The 20,351-nt window shown below is 45.6% G+C and overlaps 1 protein-coding gene and 1 long non-coding RNA gene across 2 annotated transcripts in view; one reads left to right on the top strand and one right to left on the bottom strand.

Annotated features, from left to right (window-relative positions):
* Positions 1-20,351, bottom strand: part of ANGEL1 (angel homolog 1) — a 226,307-nt gene that overhangs the window by 188,328 nt on the left and 17,628 nt on the right. The gene's annotated exons all lie outside the window — the stretch shown is intronic.
* LOC120405410 lies at positions 12,919-14,265 on the top strand. The gene is made up of 3 exons (XR_005598553.1): positions 12,919-12,955; positions 13,075-13,206; positions 14,046-14,265. It is a non-coding gene; the product is annotated as an uncharacterized LOC120405410 (long non-coding RNA).

Genomic DNA, 20,351 nt, shown 5'->3' with positions numbered 1-20,351 from the left:
TAGTATTGGTTCTATTTTCTGTTTGGATAGTCTGTATAACTAACGAACTCAGAACAAACTCTGAATTCTACAATCAAATCTACAATTTAAAAATTGCTGTCAGTGAATATTAAAGCTTAAAATTCAATTTTTGTCAGTATTTGCACAAATAAAGCTTGAGTACTAGAATGTTCATGGAAAGTGAATAATAAAGAGTTGTAAACACAGCTGCATAAAAAATTGCTTTTGAATTCAAATATTCATTGATTTCTCCCCATTATTCATGCAACCCAATTGGCATTCAGTGTGTAGAAATATGTGGTTTGCATACCAAAGCAGCTGCATATGCAGAAAAAAGAAGCTAGCTGAAAACATTGTCCTTAGAGGCTCGGGGATTTTGAGGGGTATACGTAACACAGATACTCCTTGGCAAAGGGTCCTCTATTCTTTGCAAACAACTCTCGCCTCAAGCCTGACAAACTCACTACACCAAACACGTCTTGAAGGGTATTTTTAATCCATAAGGGTAACCAGTAAGGTGTCTACAGAAAGCCTCTAACCTATCAAGATTCATAATTATTGTGAGATGTTTGTACAGGTAATATTTAAGGAATAATGTGTTTATACTGAAAGTATGATTTATGGTTGTGGAGTAAAAGTTAGTCACCAAGGGATAATATGTCTTGCTGGTGGCCCACTCAAACAGGAGGAAGTTGTCATTCCATTCTGGTTAGCCAGTGATGTAATGCAAGCCTTGCTCCATCTCAAGACTACCAATGGAAAATTATCAGAAACAACTGCAAACAATCACAGATATTTGGAGGCAAAAATGGAACATTGCAACAGAAAGGGGATCTCTGAATAGAGATAAAAGACTGTTTCAGTATAACACAGAGGGGAACAGGCACTCTGTGTACTTTCACTGAGGAAACACCTTGTTGGGGAGGAGGGGTGGTTGTTCTCATGAATGGTTTGGATCCTGGTTCCTGTATAGTTAGTCAACTCAACAACAGACTGAACCTTGGGGGGAAAACCTACTTTATTAGACAGAAAAGGTAACTATTACTTTATTTTATTTTGAATTGTAATAATTTGTTTCCATTGCTCTCTCTTGTTTCTAGTTGAAGTTCTATTCTTTCTTAAATAAGCCTTATTTTATGTTAATACAAGTGGTGTGTGTGACAAAGGAGGGGTAGTTTAAGGTAAAACTGGTAAACTGGGGTATACTGTTCCTTTGGGGCAGAGATGTCGGGTATTTCTGTGAGTAGCCAGTGTCAGGGGATGGATATTAATGGGGAATGATTCAAAGGGGCTTAGGGACTGGGGTGCACATTTTGTTAACTTGCAAGGCAAAGATAGGCCTGGCATAGTCCCAGGATAGTGCTTGAGTGGCTGAAAAGCTGGTGGTGTTAGGGAGTTCACACCCAGTTACCACAAGCTAGACTCCCTCATGCTGGATGCAGGGGGTCATAGGTGGCAGGTTCGTATAATTTTTGGTGGGGCCCAAAATGGTGGTCCCCCCCCCCCGCTCTCACCCTGTAAGCTGATATAAAATGAAGCTACAATGCGTCAGCACCACAAGATTACAAGGGTCAATTAAAAGTGGAAAGTCAGAAGCAGCACTTGCCTGCTTCAATATACAGTATTAAATTTTGTTGCACCTGTTGTGACAAAGTGGGAATGTTCTTAATGTTTTCTCTGAATACTGTGTGGGTGCCTCAGTTTCCCCTGCAAAGTGCCAACTGACGGTGTTGGGGACAAAGAGATCAGGTGGCCTCCTTGTCCGGAAGAGACACAAAGGCCAGATGAGGGAGTGTCAGTTTGGAGCTGGCTGGGGAAATCGGGAAAGGCCCAGAACTTGGGTCTGGGCTCCCCACCCCCCAAGATGGACCTGACTGAGGGGTCCTGTTTTCTGTACCTACAAGCTCTGTTTTAGACTGTATCCCTGTCATCTAATAAACCTTCTGTTTTACTGTCTGGCTGAGAGTCACATCTGACTGCGGAGTTGGGGTGCACGGACCTCTGGTTGCCCCAGGACCTGCCTGGGCACAGTCGCTGCGGAAAGTGCATGGTGTGGAAGGGCATGCTGAATGCTCCGAGGTCAGACCCAGGAAGGTGTAAGCTTCTTGCCCTGGAGACAGTCTGCTCAGAGAGGAGGCTCCCCCAGAGTCCTGACTGGCTTTGTATGGAGTTGTTCCAAAGCATCCCAGCATCCCCTTCCACACCATGCGCTTCCCGGAAGTCCGCACAGGCACTGACACTCCCTCCTCTGGCCTTTGTCTCTTTTCCAGGCATTAGGAGGCCACCTGATCTCTTTGTTCTCCAACACCTTCAGTTGGCACCTTGCAGGGGGGTGGCCCAGGCCATCAGTTGCCTGGAGACAGGGTGTCGGCCATTCTCTGTGCAGACGGCATCACACTGGCCCTCTAGGGCTTTACAACAATCACACCCCCTTATCCCACCATCTAGAGCCTTAAGAAATGCATTGGGGAAACTGAGGCACACAGACAGTATTCAGAGAAAACACCTGTATACGACCAGTTACATACTTTGAAGGGTGTAAAATAATCAAATATTGTGCTAAATACAATGATACTCCAAACTGACCACCAAATTTAAGTTGCACGTTTTTCCCCTCAGGTGAGGGTTCTGGGGTGGGGCTGGGGATGAGGGGTTCACAGTGCAGGAGTGTGCTCGGTGCTGGGGGTGCAGGCTTTGGGGTGAGGCAGGGCTGAGGATGAGGAACTTGGGGTGCAGACAGGCTGCCCCAGGGCTAGGGCCAGAGAGGACTCCCCATCACCACCACTGGCAGCAGCAAGCTCCAGGGGAGGGACCCCTCCTCTCTCCCCCTGCCCCTCAGAGCACACTCACTCTGCACCACAGTCACTGCACATGTTCCTAGGCCCCCTCTCAGGTCCAGAAAGCTCACTCACCTCCTCTATGATGGGTACTAGGGGGTGGGGGTTGCCATCACAGGTGGCCTTCCATGTTACTGCCCCTCACCATAACTTCACTGTGGATGGGGCTGCCCCTTGCCCAGCATGGGGAAGAAGTGGGGTCTGCACGGTGATGGCTATGGGGCAGGGGAGCAGGGTGTCATAAAATTCACCCAAGCCCCAGCTGCTCAGGTAGGTCTATGAATCCCCTCCCCCATCTGCCCTGTGGTGGGTGGGTGCTGGAGGGGAGGGGCACTGCCTTCACATTGGGCTTCCTGCCTCCCTGACCCCTGCTGCAGGCTGCAGCCTGCTGCCCCTCACCGTAGCTTCACTGGGGGACGGTGGGAGGGGATGGCATGGGGCTGCCCCTTCCCCACGTTGGGCAGGAGTGGGGGCTGGGGCTGGGGCTGGGGGTGGGGAATCATAGGGTCAAACACTCACGGAAGCCCCAGCAGCTGCTCAGGTGAGTGAGGTCAGTCTCCGAGTCCTGGCCGGAAGTCCCCTTTGCCTCTCCTCCAGGTAGGGGGAGGGGAGGGCTGCCAAACATGGCACAGCCCCCTCCACTCCGCTCCCCTCCCCCGGCCGGTGCTCCAGCAAGCAACAGCAGCTTGCATTGCCTTAGGCAGCAGCCGGCAGCAGCAGAGGCAAGGGAGAGAGACACGCTGTCTGGTCTGTGTTCAGGCAGGGAAGCTCTGGGGCCAGGCGGCAGGGCCGGCTCTAGATTTTTTGCCGCCCCAAGCAAAACATTTTTTGGCTGCCCTCCCCTGCCCACCAGTGCCCCCCACTCACACCCCCTGTTGCCCCAGCACTGGGCTCCCCCCCAAATGTGGGATCCGCTACCAGCACACTGCAGCCGAACCCTGGCCCAGCTGCGACTCTGTCCCCATGCGGGTGGAGCTGCTGGGCGGCGCGGAGCGGGAGTACTTCCAGGTGGTGGCGCGGCTACGGGGTGGCGCAAAGAACACGGCCCCCTCCCTGGGCTTCGCAGCACTGCTGGTGGCCAAGGTGGATCAGTTCGCGCTCACCGCCCTCACCCTCGACATGCTGGCAGCCGAGGACCTGGAGAGCCCCCCGGACCTGCTGCTCTTCAGCCTCACGGTGCCCTGGCCCAGCCCCGGCGGGAGGGAAGGCAAGGATCTCCGGCTGCGGGGCTACCTGCTCAGCACCGACGAACCCAGCTGGCCACTCACCTCCTCATACACTCCAGGAGCCCCTCGCCGCCATCGCAGCCCGGGCTCGGCTCCAGGGGACCCTGTTTCCGTCCCTCCCCAGCTCCTCACACACACTGGGTAGGGCCGCCCAGAGGATTCAGGGGGCCTGGGGCAAAGCAATTTTGGGGGCCCCTTCCATAAAAAAAAGTTGCAATACTATAGTAACATGTATTTGGAAATGTAAAAAATAACTAGTGAAAATTAATTTGTAATAATTTGAAAATACACCAAATACATTATTTTAAAACATTAAATGCTTTACTGGTCTGTCTACATTTGCAACTACATAATGGGCTGTTGCTGGGTGATGGTGATGGTTGGTGCCAATGGGCTGTCACTGCCTGGAGGTGGTGCTGCTGTTGCCCAGGGCTGGGTGGGGAGCTGGGCTCTGGGGGGTGCCCGGCTCACAGGGGCTGGGCTCAGGACTGTGGGGAGATGGGGTCAGAGGTTGTCTGGCTCAGAGGGGCTCACCTCAGAGCTGGGGGTCTGGGGTGGGGATGGGGTCGGGGGTGCCCGGCTCAATGGGGGCTGGGCTCGGAGCTGGGGGTCTGGGGTGAGGGAGATGGTGTTGGGGAGTGCCCACCTCAGAGCAGCTGGGCTCAGAGCTGGGGGTCAGGGCTGTGGGGGATGGTGTCGGGGGTGCCCAGCTCAGAGGGGCTGGGCTCAGAGCTGGAGGTCAGGGCTGTGGGGGGAATGGGTACAAGGGGGTGTCCGGATCAGAGGGGCTGGGCTCGGAGCTGGGGTCAGAGCTGTTGGGGGGACTGGGGTCAGGGGGGTGTTCAGCTCAGAGGGGCTGGGCTCAGAGCTGGGGGTCAGGGCTGTGGGAGGACTGGGTACCGGGGGCTGTCCGGATCAGAGGGGCTGGGCTCGGAGCTGGGGTCAGGGCTGTTGGGGGAATGGGGTCAGGGGTGTTCAGCTCAGAGGGCTGGGCTCAGAGCTGGGGGTCAGGGCTGTGGGGGGAATCGGGTCAGGGGGGTGTCCGGCTCAGATGGGCTGGGCTCAGAGCTGGGGGTCAGGGCAGTGAGGGGGATGGGGCCGGGGGTGTGCCCAGGTCCGAGGGGCTGGGCTTGGAGCTGGGGGACAGGGCTGGGTGGGGAGGATGGGTTTGGGGGGGTGCCCATCTCAGTGGGGCTGGGCTTGGAGCTGGGGGTCAGGGCTGGCCCTGGGGGGTAATGGGGTCGGGGGGTGCCTGACAACCACGTCCCTGAGACCCCCCATCCCAGGCCCCTGACCGCCCCCTGCACAGAACCTGTGCCCCCTGAGTGTCCCCGGGACTCCCTGCCCCTTAGCCACCCCCCGGCCCCGGCTGCTCACCCCCGGCTCACCGCGCGCCTCGAGAAGTGGCCCTGCCCAGCGAGGCAGCCGCGTGGCTCCAGAGGGGGCTGAGCTCTTCCCCGCTCAGAGCCGCGTGGGTCGGGGGCGGGGCTCCGGGCTGAGCTCAGCTGCCCCCGCTCGGCGTGAAGCTCGCAGCCCCGCCCCCTCCCCACACGGCTCTGAGCGGGGCGGAGCTCAGCCCTGCCCCCCCAGCCAAGCTGCTGCCGGGCTGTTTAGGACCCGGGCGCAAACAAGCGGAGGAGGAGCGGCCCGTCTTCTGCAGCCAGGCGGGGCCGCGCTACCGGTAAGGGGCCATCCCTCTCCCCCAAGCGGAGCCGAGAGCGCGGCCCTGCCCTGGCTGCAGGGGACGGGCCGCTCCTCGGCTCGCAGCGGCAGGATGAGCTGGGGCCCCAGCCTTTTGCTGCCCCAGGCACCAGCTTGTTTTGCTGGTGCCTAGAGCCGCCCCTGCCGGGCGGGGAGGGGGAAAGCTCCAGCCCTGGTGGCGGCGGCGCGCTCCAAGCAGGGGAGAAAACATTGGTGGAGCAGAGCCCCTGCTTGGGAATATTCCTGGGGCTAAAGCCCCAGGGAGCCCATATAAGTCGGCGCCTATGCAGGGGGTAACAAGGTGACTCACAGTCCTAAGAACCCCGAGAACTGCCACAGTATACCAATCCCTTACTGGGCCTAACGGGGTTAACAAGAGCCTGTGGGTGCAATCAGCCTCACCCCACTATACCTGCATAAGTGTCAAACCTGGAGGGAGGAGATGAAAGGGCTGAATCTGGCTAAATTAGGCCCTGACCAGAAAGGCGAGCAGATCTCTGGCTCTCACTCTGAGAAAGAAACCTAGCTGGAGTCAGGTAGCTGGGCAGGACTGCTGGCAGATAGAATCTCCTGGAAGAAAGGTATATCTGCAACAGGGAGACAGACCAGGGAAGTTGTGAAAGAGTGTCAGGAAGTGAGTCTGCCCACAACTCTATGGGCTGGTGAAGGGGCCTGAAAGGAACAGTAAGACTTCTGCTGACTCAGGGACTGCCCTGTGAGGGGAGAGGAGAAAACTATCCTGCAGCAGAACCAACTGGGTGGGAGAAAGTGCTACAAAGCTCTGAAGTGAGCCTGTGAAAGAGACTCAGAGAGAGGAAAGCTGATGATACATTGAGAGTCCAGGAAGGGGCTGAAGCAAAGGCCTAAGACAGGGCAAGGTAAGAAGGAGTCCACGAGGCAGCAAGGGGTCTGTGTAGTCAGGCCTTGACTGCCTATTCAAGGGTCACTGGACCAGAGCCCAGTGGAGAGGGAGGACCTGGGTTCCCCTACCAGCCCACTGAAGAAGGTGGAGTGGACACCACACCCCCAACAAGGGGTAAAGGACTAGTAAGTCTGAACTTGGACCGAGGGTCCAATGTGAAGCTGCAGCACTATTAGTTGTTGGACTACTGGTTTACCACTAGGGGCTGAGTCGCAAGAAGCAGCAGACTACCAGAGTGCCAGAACGGCTGTCAGCAGGGGATGCTAAAGGAGGAGAGTCTGCCACACAAACAACACCAAACCCAGCCACCAGGGGATTCATCAGCCAGTGAATCACATGCTTACATGGCTACTTTCTAAAGAACTACAGTATAGTATGGTGTAAAGTAGAGTAGCCACATCTTAGGGACAATCAAATTAGAAGCATTCCCTAACACACACACACAAGGGGAGGAGAGGGGGCTGGCTTAGTGCAAGACAAGTATATACCCAGAAAGGGCTTTGGGATCATCCATGACTTTGAGCTCTTCTTCTTCTCTCCCACATCTCCTATGTCTGCAGATCTGTCTGTCACACCTCTGCTACTCTACACATGTACCACCATGCTTCCTTTGGTTCATCGTCCTTTGTTGTGCTTTGTCTGGATCAGAAGGTAAACTTTTCAGGCACAGAGTGGTCTTATTGGTCTATAAAGCACCATGTACACCTATGGTGCTCTAGTAGTAGAATGAATAAATAAATAATTCCACCTCTGCTGCAGTGAATAGCCAAACCTTCATCTCCTTTCACATCTGCTACAGCAGCTCTCTTCTCCATGACCTCCACAAGTCCCAGATCTCAATAGTCCAGCATGTAAAGAATTCTGCTGTCTGTCCCCTAACAAGTGCAAAGAAGCATGATCATGTTGCCTCATCCTGTGACAGCTCCACTGGTTCCCTATTCATTTCAGGATTAAGTTAAAAATGGCCCTTCGTTGTTTGTAAAATCCGGCACAGACTGACTCCCGTGGACCTTATCTCTTTGTATTTCCCTCTCTGCTCTCTCCTCTTGTCTAGCATCAACCTCTTCTCTGTTCCTTCCCCCAGTTTCAGCAATGTTGTTACAAGAGCCTTCTCTTCTATAGTTCCTGCTGTCTGGAACAAGCTTCTGATATCTCTGCCTCACAGACTCTCCATCTCATTTCAAATAATCACAACTAATACTTTTGTTTTCTCTCTTGCTTCTATCTCATCATTCTTTCTCCATCTGCTATTATTTATTACCCCTGTAATTTAATTAACTTTTCAAAACATTTTTGACTAGTTTATATGAAAAACACTCTGTAAAATAAAATTGTATTGTGGGTAATTGTTTTGCACTATTGTTGTTTTCATTTTTCCCAGGTGTTATTTTGCAGCTAATGTTTAAATATGCAAACCACTTCTGTGGCATGGGAAAAACCTGCAGAAAATGTTAGACCTTTGTTTATACTCTTCTTTCCAAAAACAACATCTGCATTTATGTAATACACCTCTGCCTCGATATAACGCTGTTCTTGGGAGCCAAAAAATCTTACTGTGTTATAGGTGAAACCGTGTTATATTGAACTTGCTTTGATCCACCGGAGTGCACAGCCCCCTCCCCCCCCCCCCGAGCACTGCTTTACTGGGTTATATCCAAATTCGTGTTATATTGGGTAGCATTATATCAAGGTAGTGGTGTACTTTTACACTCTGTGGATCTGTTATAACTTACAAATACAGCTAGACTGTGTTTAGATGTATTCAATATAGTGGAAAAGATTATTTCCCTCCCAAGAAAGTGTTATATGTTAATGATGACTCATTACTAGGAAGAGGGGGGAGGACTGAGGACACCCCCTCAGGGAGACATGCCTCTTGTCTGGACTGCATTCATTAGAACATAGGTACGGACATACTTAATCATATCCTGTGTCCATCAAATCAAGAATCCTGTCTCTAAAACATTGTCCAGCATTAGATGCTTCAGAGGAAGATGCAAGAAATCTGCAATAGAGAGACGTAGGATAGTCTGCCCCATGGGAATTTTATAACCTCTAATACTCTAATAATTACAGATTGGCTTAAGCCCTGATTCATGAGGTTTTAGATCTCTTCCAAAACTATTTTAGTATTTACTATTATAACTGTGAATATTCTTGTTGTTCATATAAATGACCAATCCCTTTCTAATTCTAGCTAAGTCCTTGTAATCAATGCCATTGGTGACAATGAGTTCCACAGTCTAATTATGTGAAAAAGTATTGCCCCTTTTCAATTTTGAATTTTCTACCTTTCAATTTCATGGAATGTTTCCTTGTTTTTGTATTATAGGGAGAATAGATGTTCCAGATCTGTCTTCTCTGCATCATGATTTTATATAATTTTATCATGTTCCCTCTTATTCATCTTCTCTCTAAGATAAACAACCCCAAGGTTTTTTTTATCACTCTTCATATGACATCTTTTCTTTGCCCCTAATCATTCTTGTTGCCTGTCTCTGATCCCCTTATAATTCTGCAATATCTTTTTGAGATGGGGTGACCAGCACTAAACACAGTGTTCTGGGTTAGGAAAAACCACTGATTTATATAATGGGCATTTCAATATTTTATGTATTATTCAACACCCCATTCCTTATGCATCTGAGTATTTTGATTGCTTTTTTTGATGATAGCTGCACATTGTGTAGAAAGGTTTTCAGTGTCCATAGTGATGCTTTTCCTGGGTTAATAAATTTAATTTAGAACTCAGTATGGTGTGAAAATAGTTCATAATATTCCCTCCAATGTGCATATGTCATAAACAGATAGTTACGGGTTAATGTCTCTTTTACCTGTAAAGGGTTAAGAAGCTCAGTAAACCTGGCTGACACCTGACCAGAGGACCAATAAGGGGACAAGATAGTTTCAAATCTTGGTGGAGGGAAGTCTTTTGTTTGTGCTCTTTGTTTGGGGGTTGTTCGCTCTTGGGACTAAGAGGGACCAGACCTCAATCCAGGCTCTCCAAATCTTTCTGAATCAGTCTCTCATGTTTCAAACTTGTAAGTAATAGCCAGGCAAGGCGTGTTAGTCTTATTTTTGTTTTCTCTACTTGTAAATGTTCCTTTTTTGCTGAGAGGATTTTACCTCTGTTTGCTGTAACTTTGAACCTAAGGCTAGAGGGGGGTTCCTCTGGGGCTATATAAATCTGATTACCCTGTAAAGTATTTTCCATCCTGATTTTACAGAGATAATTTTTACCTTTCTTTCTTTAATTAAAAGCTTTCTTTTTAAGAACCTGATTGATTTTTTCCTTGTGTTAAGATCCAAAGGGATTGGATCTGGACTCACCAGGAATCGGTGGGGGAAAGGAGGGGGATGGTTAAATTCTTCTTGTGTTAAGATCCAAGGGGTTGGGTCGGTGTTCACCAGGATCTCGGTGAAAAAGCCTCTCAAGGCTGCCCAGGGAGGGGAAGGTTTTTGGGGGACAGAAAGTGATCCAGACACTGAAATTTCTGGATGGTGGCAGTGTTACCAGATCTAAGCTAGTAATTAAGCTTAGAAGTGTCAATGCAGGTCCCCACATCTGTACCCTAAAGTTCAGAGTGGGGGAGGAACCTTGACAGCATATCTCTGCATTTATCATTAATTTCATCTGCCACCCATTCACCTACTATAAGCGCAATCATTAATACTGCTATAAGCTTTGTCTTTGCTCACACATCCCCTTCCTACTGTTCATCATCCCACTCATTATGTCTTCTCTAATATTTAAATTATAAGCTCTTAAAATAAGGGACCATGTCTTAGTCTTTTGGGAAGCAACTAATACACCTTATAATAATCAAGATAACTGACAAAATCAAAACTCAAATGCTGTCATCTTGTGACATGCTTGATCTGATTATATGTTGCCCCCTGTCCCAGAAACCACTGATTGTAGGTAGTCCCTCATTCTTGGATGTGTGATTGGAAGGGATGCCTCACCTCAAGGCCCAACAGTGGCACCTTTTTATTGTTTGTAGTGCCTACACTGATTCTTAATGTCATGCAAACACTTCTATGTATCTGTCCATCTAGGTATGTACGTGTCCCCCATAACAGTTTATGAGCAACTTCCAAATACTTAGATAGAAAACAATAACAGGATTTCTGTCTTCTTTCCCAGCCTCCTTTCTCTCTGCCTCACATCCTCACTTCATACTCTGCTTCAGATCGGGGGTCTCCACATCTCCTTTACATGTGACCCCAAAGATCTATATTTTCATTTCTTGATCTTTCCTGACAGCAATCCTCCACTCTCACACCCAGCAATTTCATTTATATACGGTAAGTGAAAAAATACAGCAGCACATCAATGTAACCTTTATAAGCCTATGTTGTGGTAAAAGGGATTGGAAAGCACTGGAGAACAAGAATGTGAGTACAGTTGAACCTCAGAGTTACGAATACCTCAGAAATGGAGGTTGTTTGTAATTCTGAAATGCTCATAACTGAACAAAATGTTATGGTTGTTCTTTAAAAAGTTTACAGCTCAACACTGACTTAATACGGCTTTGAAACTTTACTATGCAGAAGAAAAATGCTTTTAACCATCTTAATTTAAACGAAACAAGCACAGAAACAGTTCCTTATCTTCTCAAATCTTTTTATTTAAACTTTCCCTTTTTTTTTAGTAGTTTACATTTAACACAGTACTGAACTGTGTTTGGGTTTTTTGGTTGTTGTTTTTTTGTCTCTGCTGCTGCCTGATTATGTACTTACGGTTCCAAATGAGGTGTGTGGTTGGCTGTCAGTTTGTAACTCTGGTGTTGATAACTCCGAAGTTATGAAGCTATGAAGATGGATGGTAATGGGACCTGTTTCTTGCCACAACAAAGCAGTGCAGACTTACAAACCTAAAACTCATGACTGAAATAATACTTAGAATGGACACAGGGCTTTTTATAATCAAAGTTCTTTACATATATCTAATTAAACCTCACAACCTCCCTATAAGGTAGGTAAGTGTTATTATCCCCATTTCACAAATAGAGAAACTTGAGGCAGAGAGTTTAAGTGACTTGCCTAAGGGCAGGTGAAGTCCTCAGAACCAGGACTAAAATACAAGAGGACCTCAGCTTTCCTCAAGCCTACACCTAAAGCATTGAACACCTCTCTCTGCCAAATGACAAAAGGGATTTAATGAGTTGTTTGAATACCTCAAATTGCTCCTAAAAAACCGAGCAGCACCTCACCTCATTAAAAAGAAATATCAAATAGTCAGTGCAGTTTGAGATGCATGCACCATAATGAATACAGATCTATCACCGCCCCATAGCCAAGCAGCATACAGTAGGCCTGTCATTTGTTGATATGGCTCAGGATTATCAAGAGAATGGGTTTCAGGTTACAGTATCTTTGGGCACAATCCTGTAGCCTTTACTGATGTGAGAAGTCCCATTGACTTCAATGGGACAACTTACATGAATAACGACTAAAGAATCAAGCACTATTTCCACTTTTCCCATGACTGCAGCACAGCTGCAGGGAAGGGGTGGTGACTCCATAAGTCTTGAGTAGCAAAGTCTGAATTCCATTCTTGCTCTCCCTAAACATGTTGCTTGCCATTTTACACATGATTTCCTTGGTTTTCATACACTTCCTACCTGTTTGCTAAATATTGCATATGTGAGTTTTTAAAGTGGACAGGGAAAATAAAATTTTGACCCAAGATTCTTTTTAATAAAAACAATTTAAAAAATCTAATATTAATACAAATGTTCATTATTTTTTTAAATTTCAATGACGAGAATGTACTTATGTCAGTATGTAAAACCTCCCCTTAGGTACTTGCAAATCAAGCAGTCGGCTACTGTAATGGAATACAATTAGCCTGATTCATCTATCCTCACAGTTCAAAAATGAAATGCCGAATAAAAAATAAACACATTAAAGCAACATTAAAAAGTAGATTTTAAAAAATCACTTTAAATTATGTAATTATGAGTATTCAGATTTTCGTAGTGTCTAGAAGCCCTAGTCATGGGCCAGGACTCCATTGTGGTAGGTGCTGTATGCTTTATTTGTAAGAGCAGAAAGGCGATGAATTGATTTTTAAATGATTTTTAATCTCACATTGTCCCTTAAACAATGGTGCTGCATATCCACACTTGTCATTGGGGCCTTACATAGCTGGACAGCAAAGACAATGCTTACTTTGATGTCATAAGCATTTCCATGGCAACCTACTTATGTCATACACAGACTATGACCCAGAGGGACCGTGGATGGAAATGGAGTTTAGTAAGGTGCACCCAACAAAATGTCCCAGTTATCTGCTTTGATCATGAGAATTCTTATAATGACCCCATTCATTTAAACAATATTTAGTTGTAGGTAATGTGAGGTGTGTTTATGATCCATACAGATTCTTTACACCTGCCTCCCTAGACATGTCCCAACACAGCTGAGGATTGCAGATCTCCAGGGAAGAAGAAAAGGGTGGGGTCCTACCAAATGACAGAACCTTCTACCATGAGGAGGTTTCAAGCCCTAACTTGTAAGATATTTGCAATTCACTAACATAAAAATAAAACCATAAGAACTAAAAAGATACAGGAAAGATGCTGCAACCCAATCATGGAAAGACCTTATACAAGTTGCTCCTTCATTAGACACATTCAGTTATCAAGAAGTACTGCTTCCTCAGATAGCATAGAGATTTCTGCATTAAAAGAGAGAGATACACAAGTGACTGGGAATTTCTACATCATTTCCCAATACTTACCTGTCACATAAACTTCCAGACAGCCCTTCAAGGAAAGATTAATTAATTGATTCATCAATTTGCCTTGGCTTCTGGTCCTTTTTAACTCAGCTTGACAAATGTCCATGTGAAGATCACACAGTTAGTAGTGTCCCTTTTGCCTCCATCCCTTCCACCCCCAAAACAGTAATGATCAAGCGGTACAACTATACATTGGGGAGGTGGGCAGGGGGAAAGTTGATGGGGAAAAAAACTTAATTCCAGGCTACAACTGACATTTTTTCATGTCAAAAGCATAAGAGTACATACAACACTTACCAAGTTACATTGCTTCTTTCTGATGTAGAATAGGAAACAATCCTTCACGGAAGGAGGTGAAATAGAATAGATGCACTAAATGCCCTTTTTCGCCTTTACACTGTAAGCTCTTCAGGGAAGGGATTTATATTTATTATATGCGTAGTGTGCAGTATCAAGGACATTAATAGCATTAAATAAGTAATACATTACAGTAAAAATAAAGTATATGGTTTACCCCTGGCTGGAGCCCATGCCAAAGCTTGTTCCTTAGTTTTAGTTCCACGGATTTTGCCCCTTCCTTAAAATTATTTTAAATATTTTTTTCTTTACAGAAAAGTAAAAGGAAGAACCAGTACTAGGAGCCAATGCCTACTATGTCAAGTTGATCAGATCAAAGTCAGCAGCAACATAAGCTCAGTCAGAGGCCTATAAATTCTAAGATCTGTAATTCCAACAATAGGCCAGATATTCAGTCCTCCTGCCCCTGCTTCCTTCCCCACAAAAAGTGGCTGCCCTTCCCCAGCTGTACACCAGTCTAAACATGTTTAATAAAAATCCAGGCTGATTTTTCTCCTTCACTCTGCAACATGCTTAGTGAAAGATAGAATCATAGAAATGTAGGGCTGGAAGAGACATTGAGAAGTCATCAAGTCCAGCTCCCTGCACTGTGGAAGAATCAGGTATACCTAGCCCATCCATGACAGGTGTTTGTCCTGTTCTTAAAAACCTCCAATGATGGGAATTCTACAATGTCCCTCCTTGGAAGCCTATTTCAGAGCTTGACTACCCATATAGTTAGAAAGTTTTTCCTAAGAGCTAACCTAAAATCTCCTTTGGTGCAGATTAACCACATTACTTCTTGTCCTACCTTCAGTGGACATGGAGAACAACTGATCACTTTATAACAGCCCTTAACATACATGAAGACTGTTATCAGGTCCCCTCTCAGTCTGCTTTTCTTGAGACGAATCATGCCCATTTTTAAAAACCTTTCCTAAGTCATGTTTTCTAAACCTTTTATCATTTTTGTTGCTCTCCGCTAGACTCTCTCTAATTTGTCCACAACATTCCTAAAGCGTTGCACCCAAAATTGGGCACAGTACTCCAGCTGAGGCCTCACCAGTGCTGAGTGGGACAATTACCTCCTGTGTCTTACATACAACATTCCTGTTAATACACCCAAGAATGATATTAGCCTTTTTTGCAGTTGTATTACATTGTTGATTCATATTCAATTTGTGATGCACAATAATCCCAAAATCCTTTTCAGCAACTTCTCTTGCCAGTTATTCCCCATTTTGTAGTTGTGCATTTGGGTTTTCCTTCCTACATCAAGTAGGTAGCACTTTTCTTTATTGAATTTCATCTTGTTGATTTCACACCAAATCTCCAATTTGTTAAAGTCATTTGAATTCTAATCCTGTCCTCCCAAGAGCTTGTAACCCCATCCAGCTTGGTGTCATCTGCAAATTTTATAAGCATACTCTCGCCTCCATTATCCAAATCAATATTGAAAATATTGAATAATACCAAACCCAGGACTGATCCCTGTGGGACCCCATTAGATACATCCTCCCAGTTTGACAATGAACCATTGATAACTACTCTTGAGTACAGTTTTTCAACTAGTTTTCCACCCACCTTATAGTAATTTCATCTAGACCACATTTTCCTAGTTTGCTTATTAGACTATCATGTGGGACTGTGTCAAAAAACTTATTAAAATCAAGATATATCACATCTACTGCTTCCCCCATCCACTAGGCCAATAACATTGTCAAAGAAGGAAATTAGGTTGGTTTGGCATAACTTGTTCTTGAGAAATCCATACTGGCTATTCCTTATAATCTCATTGTCTTCTAGGTGCTTACAAATGGATTAATAATTTGTTCCAGTATCTTTCCAGGCTGACTGATCTATCATTCCCGGGGTCCTTTTTCTTCCCCATTTTAAAGACAGGTACTATGTTTACCCATCTCTTGTCTTCTGGGACCTTCCCTGTCCTCCAGGAGTTCTCAAAGATAATTGCTCATGAACTCTAAAGCCAGAAGGGACCATTGTGATCATCTGGTCTGATCTCCTGCACATCATAAGCCACAGAACTAGTACCCACTCCTGTACTAGACCCATGACCTCTAGCTGAAGTACGGATGTCCTCAAATCATGATTTAAAGACTTCAAGTTACAAAAACTCCACCATTTACTGTGGTTCAAACCAGCAAGTGACCTGTGCCAATCTGACCTGGGGGGAAATTCCTCCCCAACTCCAAATATGGCCATCAATTAGATCCTGAGCATGTTGGCGAGATCTATCAGCCAGAAACCTAGGAAAGAATTCACTGTAGATACTCAGAGCCCTCCCCATCTCTAGCCATTGGAGATATTTGCTACTAGCAGTCACAGATAAGCCACCTTATCAAGTTCAGCCTTGAAACCAGTTAGTTTTTTTGCCCCCACTGATCCCCTTGGAAGGCTGTTCCAGAACTTCATGCCTCTGATGGTTAAAAACCTTTGTCTAATTTCAAGCCTAAACTTGTTGATGGTCAGTTTATATCCATTTGTTCTTGTGTCAACACTGGCCCTTAACTTAAGTAACTCCTCTCCCTCCCTGGTGTCTATCCCTCTGATGTATTTATAGAGAGCAATCATATCTCCTTCTCAGCCTTTGGTTAGGCTAAACAAGCCAAGCTTCTTAACTCTCCTCTTGTAAGGTAGGTTCTCCATTCCTCTGATCATCCTAGTACACCTTCTCTGCACCTGTTCCAGTTTGAATTCATATTTCTGAAACATAAGAGACTAGAACTGCACATAGTATTCCAGATGAGGTCTCACCAGTGCCTGTATAATGGTACTAACACTTCCCTATCTTTACTGGAAATACCTCGACTGATTCATCCTAGGATTGCATTAGCCTTTTTCACAGCTGCATCACATCAGTGGCTCATAGTCATCCTGTGGTCAGCCAATACACCCAGGTCCTTCTCCTCCTCTGTTGCTGCCTGCTGATATAGCCCTACCCCATTTTATAGCAAAAAATATTTTTGTCACTCCCTAAGTGGAGGGATAGCTTAGTGGTTTGAGCATTGGCCTGCTAAATCCAGGGTTATGAGCTCAATTGTTGAGGGGGCCATTTAGGGAACTGAGGTAAAAAAAAAATGTCTGGGGATTTGTCCTGTTTTGAGCAGGGGGTTGGACTAGATGATCTCCTGAGGTCCCTTCCAACCCTGAGATTCTATTCTATTTAAGTGCATGACCTTACACTTTGCACCATTACATTTCATCCCATTTCTATTACTCCAGTTTCAAGGTCATCCAAATCTTCTTGCATGATATTCCAGTCCTCCCCCATATTGGCAATACCTCCCAACTTTGTGTCATCTGCAAATTTTATTACCTCACACCCACTTTTTGTGCCGAGATCATTAACGAAAATGTTAAATAAGATTGGTCCTAAGACAGTTCCCTGAGGAACTCCACTAGTAACTTCTCTCCAGTCTGATAGTTCATCTGTCAGTATGACCCATTGTAGTCTTCCCTTTAACCAGATCTTTATCCACTTTTCAATTCTCAAATTAATCCCTATCTTCTCCAATTTAGGAAATAATTTCCCATGTGGAACTGTATCAAATGCCTTACTGGAATCCAGGTATATTAGATCTACAGCATTTCCTTTGTTTAGAAAATCTGTTATCTTCTCAAAGAATAGGGTGACCAGACAGGAAATGTGAAAAATCAGTATGGGGGTAGGGGGTAATAGGAGCCTATATAAGAAGAAGACCCAAAAATCGGGACTGTTCCTATAAAATCGGGACATCTGGTCACCCTATCAAAGAAATAAATTAGGGTTGGTCTGTGGCAATCTACCTTTTGTAAAACCTTATTTTATTTTATCCCAATTATTGTTAACCTCTATGTCCTTAACTACTTCCGTTTTCAAAATTTGTTCTAAGACCTTGTGTGCAATTGAGGTCAAACTAATGGGCCTGAAGTTTCCTGGATTACTTTTTTCCCTCCTTTCTTACAACCCCCAAATTTATGGATTTATTTAAAAATCCTTGATAGTGGGCTTGCAATTTTATGTGCCAGTTCCTTTAATATTCCTGGATGGAGATAATCCGGGTCCCTTGATTTGGTCCCCTTAAGGTGTTTGAATTTGACTTCCACCTCAGATATGGTAATTTCTACTTCCATTTCCTCATTCCCATTAGCCACCGTGCCACTATCCCTAAACTCCTCACTACCCATATTAAAAACTGAAGCAAAGTATTCATTTAGGTGTTGGGCCATGCCTAGATTATCTTTAATCTCAACCTCATCCTCAATGCTTAGTAGTTCTACTCCTTTCCATTTTCTTTTTATTTATATGGCTAAAGAACTTTTTACTATTGATTTGAATTTCCTTCGCAAAGTCCATCTCTGCTTGGCTTTTGGCAGTTCTTATTTGTCTATACTGTAGCACTTCAGTATAGATAATACCTATGCAAACAGGAGGGATTCTCCCATGGGCACATGTAATCCACCTCCCCAAGAGGCAGTAGTTAGGTTGACGGAAGAATTTTTCATACCCCTTACCAACATTGTTACACCAACCCAATTTTCTAGTGTAGATCAGATCTTTCTTACTGCCAAGCAGTAGCTTTCCTTGCTGATCCATCCCTTCTTCCATTCCCTGCAGGCTTTCTGCTTTCTCTTAAGCCTGGTAAGTAGGAAATTAGGTTGGTTTAATTACATTGGTCAGGGTGTGAAAAATCCACACCCCTGAGAGGTGTAGTTAAGCCAACCTAAGTCCCCATGTAGACAGTGCTAGGTCGATGGAAGAATATCTCCATCAACCTAGGTACTGCCTCTCGGGGAGGTGGATTTCCTGTGCCAATGGGAGAATCCCATGTCAGCATAGGTACTGTCTACACTGAAGTACTACAGTGACACAGCTGTGCCACTGTAGCATTTTAAGTGTAGACAAGCCCTTAATAACCTGCTTAAGATGCTTGTTCATCCAGTTTGGTCTGCAGACCTTGCCTAAGAATTTTTCCCCCTTGCTTGGGATACAGGGTTCAGATATGTTCTGCAATTTTGATTTAAAGTAATCTCAAACCTTCTCCACATTCAGATCCTTGAGTGCTTCAGTCCAGTCTACTTCCCTTAATTTTTTAAAGTTTGCCCTTTTGAAATCAAGGACTCCTCGTTGTAGACCTATTCAGTATTTTTCAAGGTATCGAAGTTAGGCTGACTGGTCCATAATTCCCCATGTCCTTTTTCTTCCCCTTTTTAGAAATAGGTACTATAATTGCCCTTCTTTAGTCTTCTGGGACCTCACCTGTCCTCCAGGAGCTCTCAACAATAATTGCTAACAGTTCTGAGATTGCTTCAGCTAGTATGCTAGGATGAATTTGATCAGGCTCTGCCCACTTAAATACATCTAATTTATCCAAATATATTTGAATCTGTTCTTTTCCTATTTTGGCTTGCATTCCTTCGCCCTTTGTTAACATTAATTGTGTTGAGAAGAGAGTGCCTTAGACAGATTTTGATCATAACAATTTAAAGCAACCCTCCTGCCTTTGATTTGAATGTACTAAGCTCTTACTGCAGCCAAAGGGGGAGCTCCTTTCCTCTGACACATACACACGCTATCCCTCACCCCAGTCCTTGGTGTATTGCATCAGCAAGAACTGCAGCAGGCTCTAGCCTTGAAACCATTTGCATGAAGGACACTGGAAGGAAGCAAACAGCCTGGCATTGTAAAGCAGTGCAAGCATTTCAGACGTTTGTGGTTATTACACAGGTTTCCTTATTCCTACCCAGGAGGGAAGGGGATCAGTAGCTGGAGCATGCGTCTGACGAAGTGGGTATTCACCCACGAAAGCTTATGCTCCGATACATCTGTTAGTCTATAAGGTGCCACAGGACTCTTTGTTGCTGTTTACAGATCCAGACTAACACTGCTCCCCTCTGATAGATGGAGCAGTAATCAAAGGGCACAGTACCTGACCTTGGCTAAATCACTTAGATTACCCCTGTGGAAAATGGGTAAACTAACACAGAGTGTGTATACCCTTGCTTCCTTGGTGTTGCGATCCTTAATTAATATTAGTAAAGCATTGAGAACTGTGCATGAAAAGGCCTTGCTTATAGTAAGGCAAAATATTAGTATTACCTCAGTGAGAAGCCTCTATGCTGGCCCCTAAATCCCACTGGGGTCACCCTCCTCATGGGATTTGGGCTTCAGTACTCTAAGACCAGAGATAGTACACACACTAAACTAGAAGGCAGCTGGCACAGTCAAAGTCAGGCTGCTTAAGTGGTTGTTTGCCCCAAAAGACTGAGGAAATACTACCCTAAGCTTCCACCATGGCTGCTTTCTCTGCACATTCCTCCTGCGATTCTGATTATTACCCAGCGTGCAGATAACCCTGAGTCAAGGCTTTGGAATGAGTGTAGCTGCCAGGAGCTGCATGCTCTGAGTGGTGAGTTACAGTTTAAGCCAAGGTGAAGCGCCTTCCCTCCAGCCAGCTGTACCCTGCCTTCCTCTGCTTCATATAGCCACCCCTTCACCTACTTGCAGGAAAGGAGATTTAAACTCCTTTACTCCTGAGAGCACACACAGGGATCAGTCCCATTGAGAATCTCTCAACCTA

This window comes from Mauremys reevesii, linkage group 4 (assembly GCF_016161935.1).
Source record: "Mauremys reevesii isolate NIE-2019 linkage group 4, ASM1616193v1, whole genome shotgun sequence".
In the NCBI taxonomy this organism is placed as follows: Eukaryota; Metazoa; Chordata; order Testudines; family Geoemydidae; genus Mauremys; species Mauremys reevesii.
Note: the sequence above shows the minus strand (reverse complement) of the source record. Positions and strands in the feature narration are given on the sequence as shown.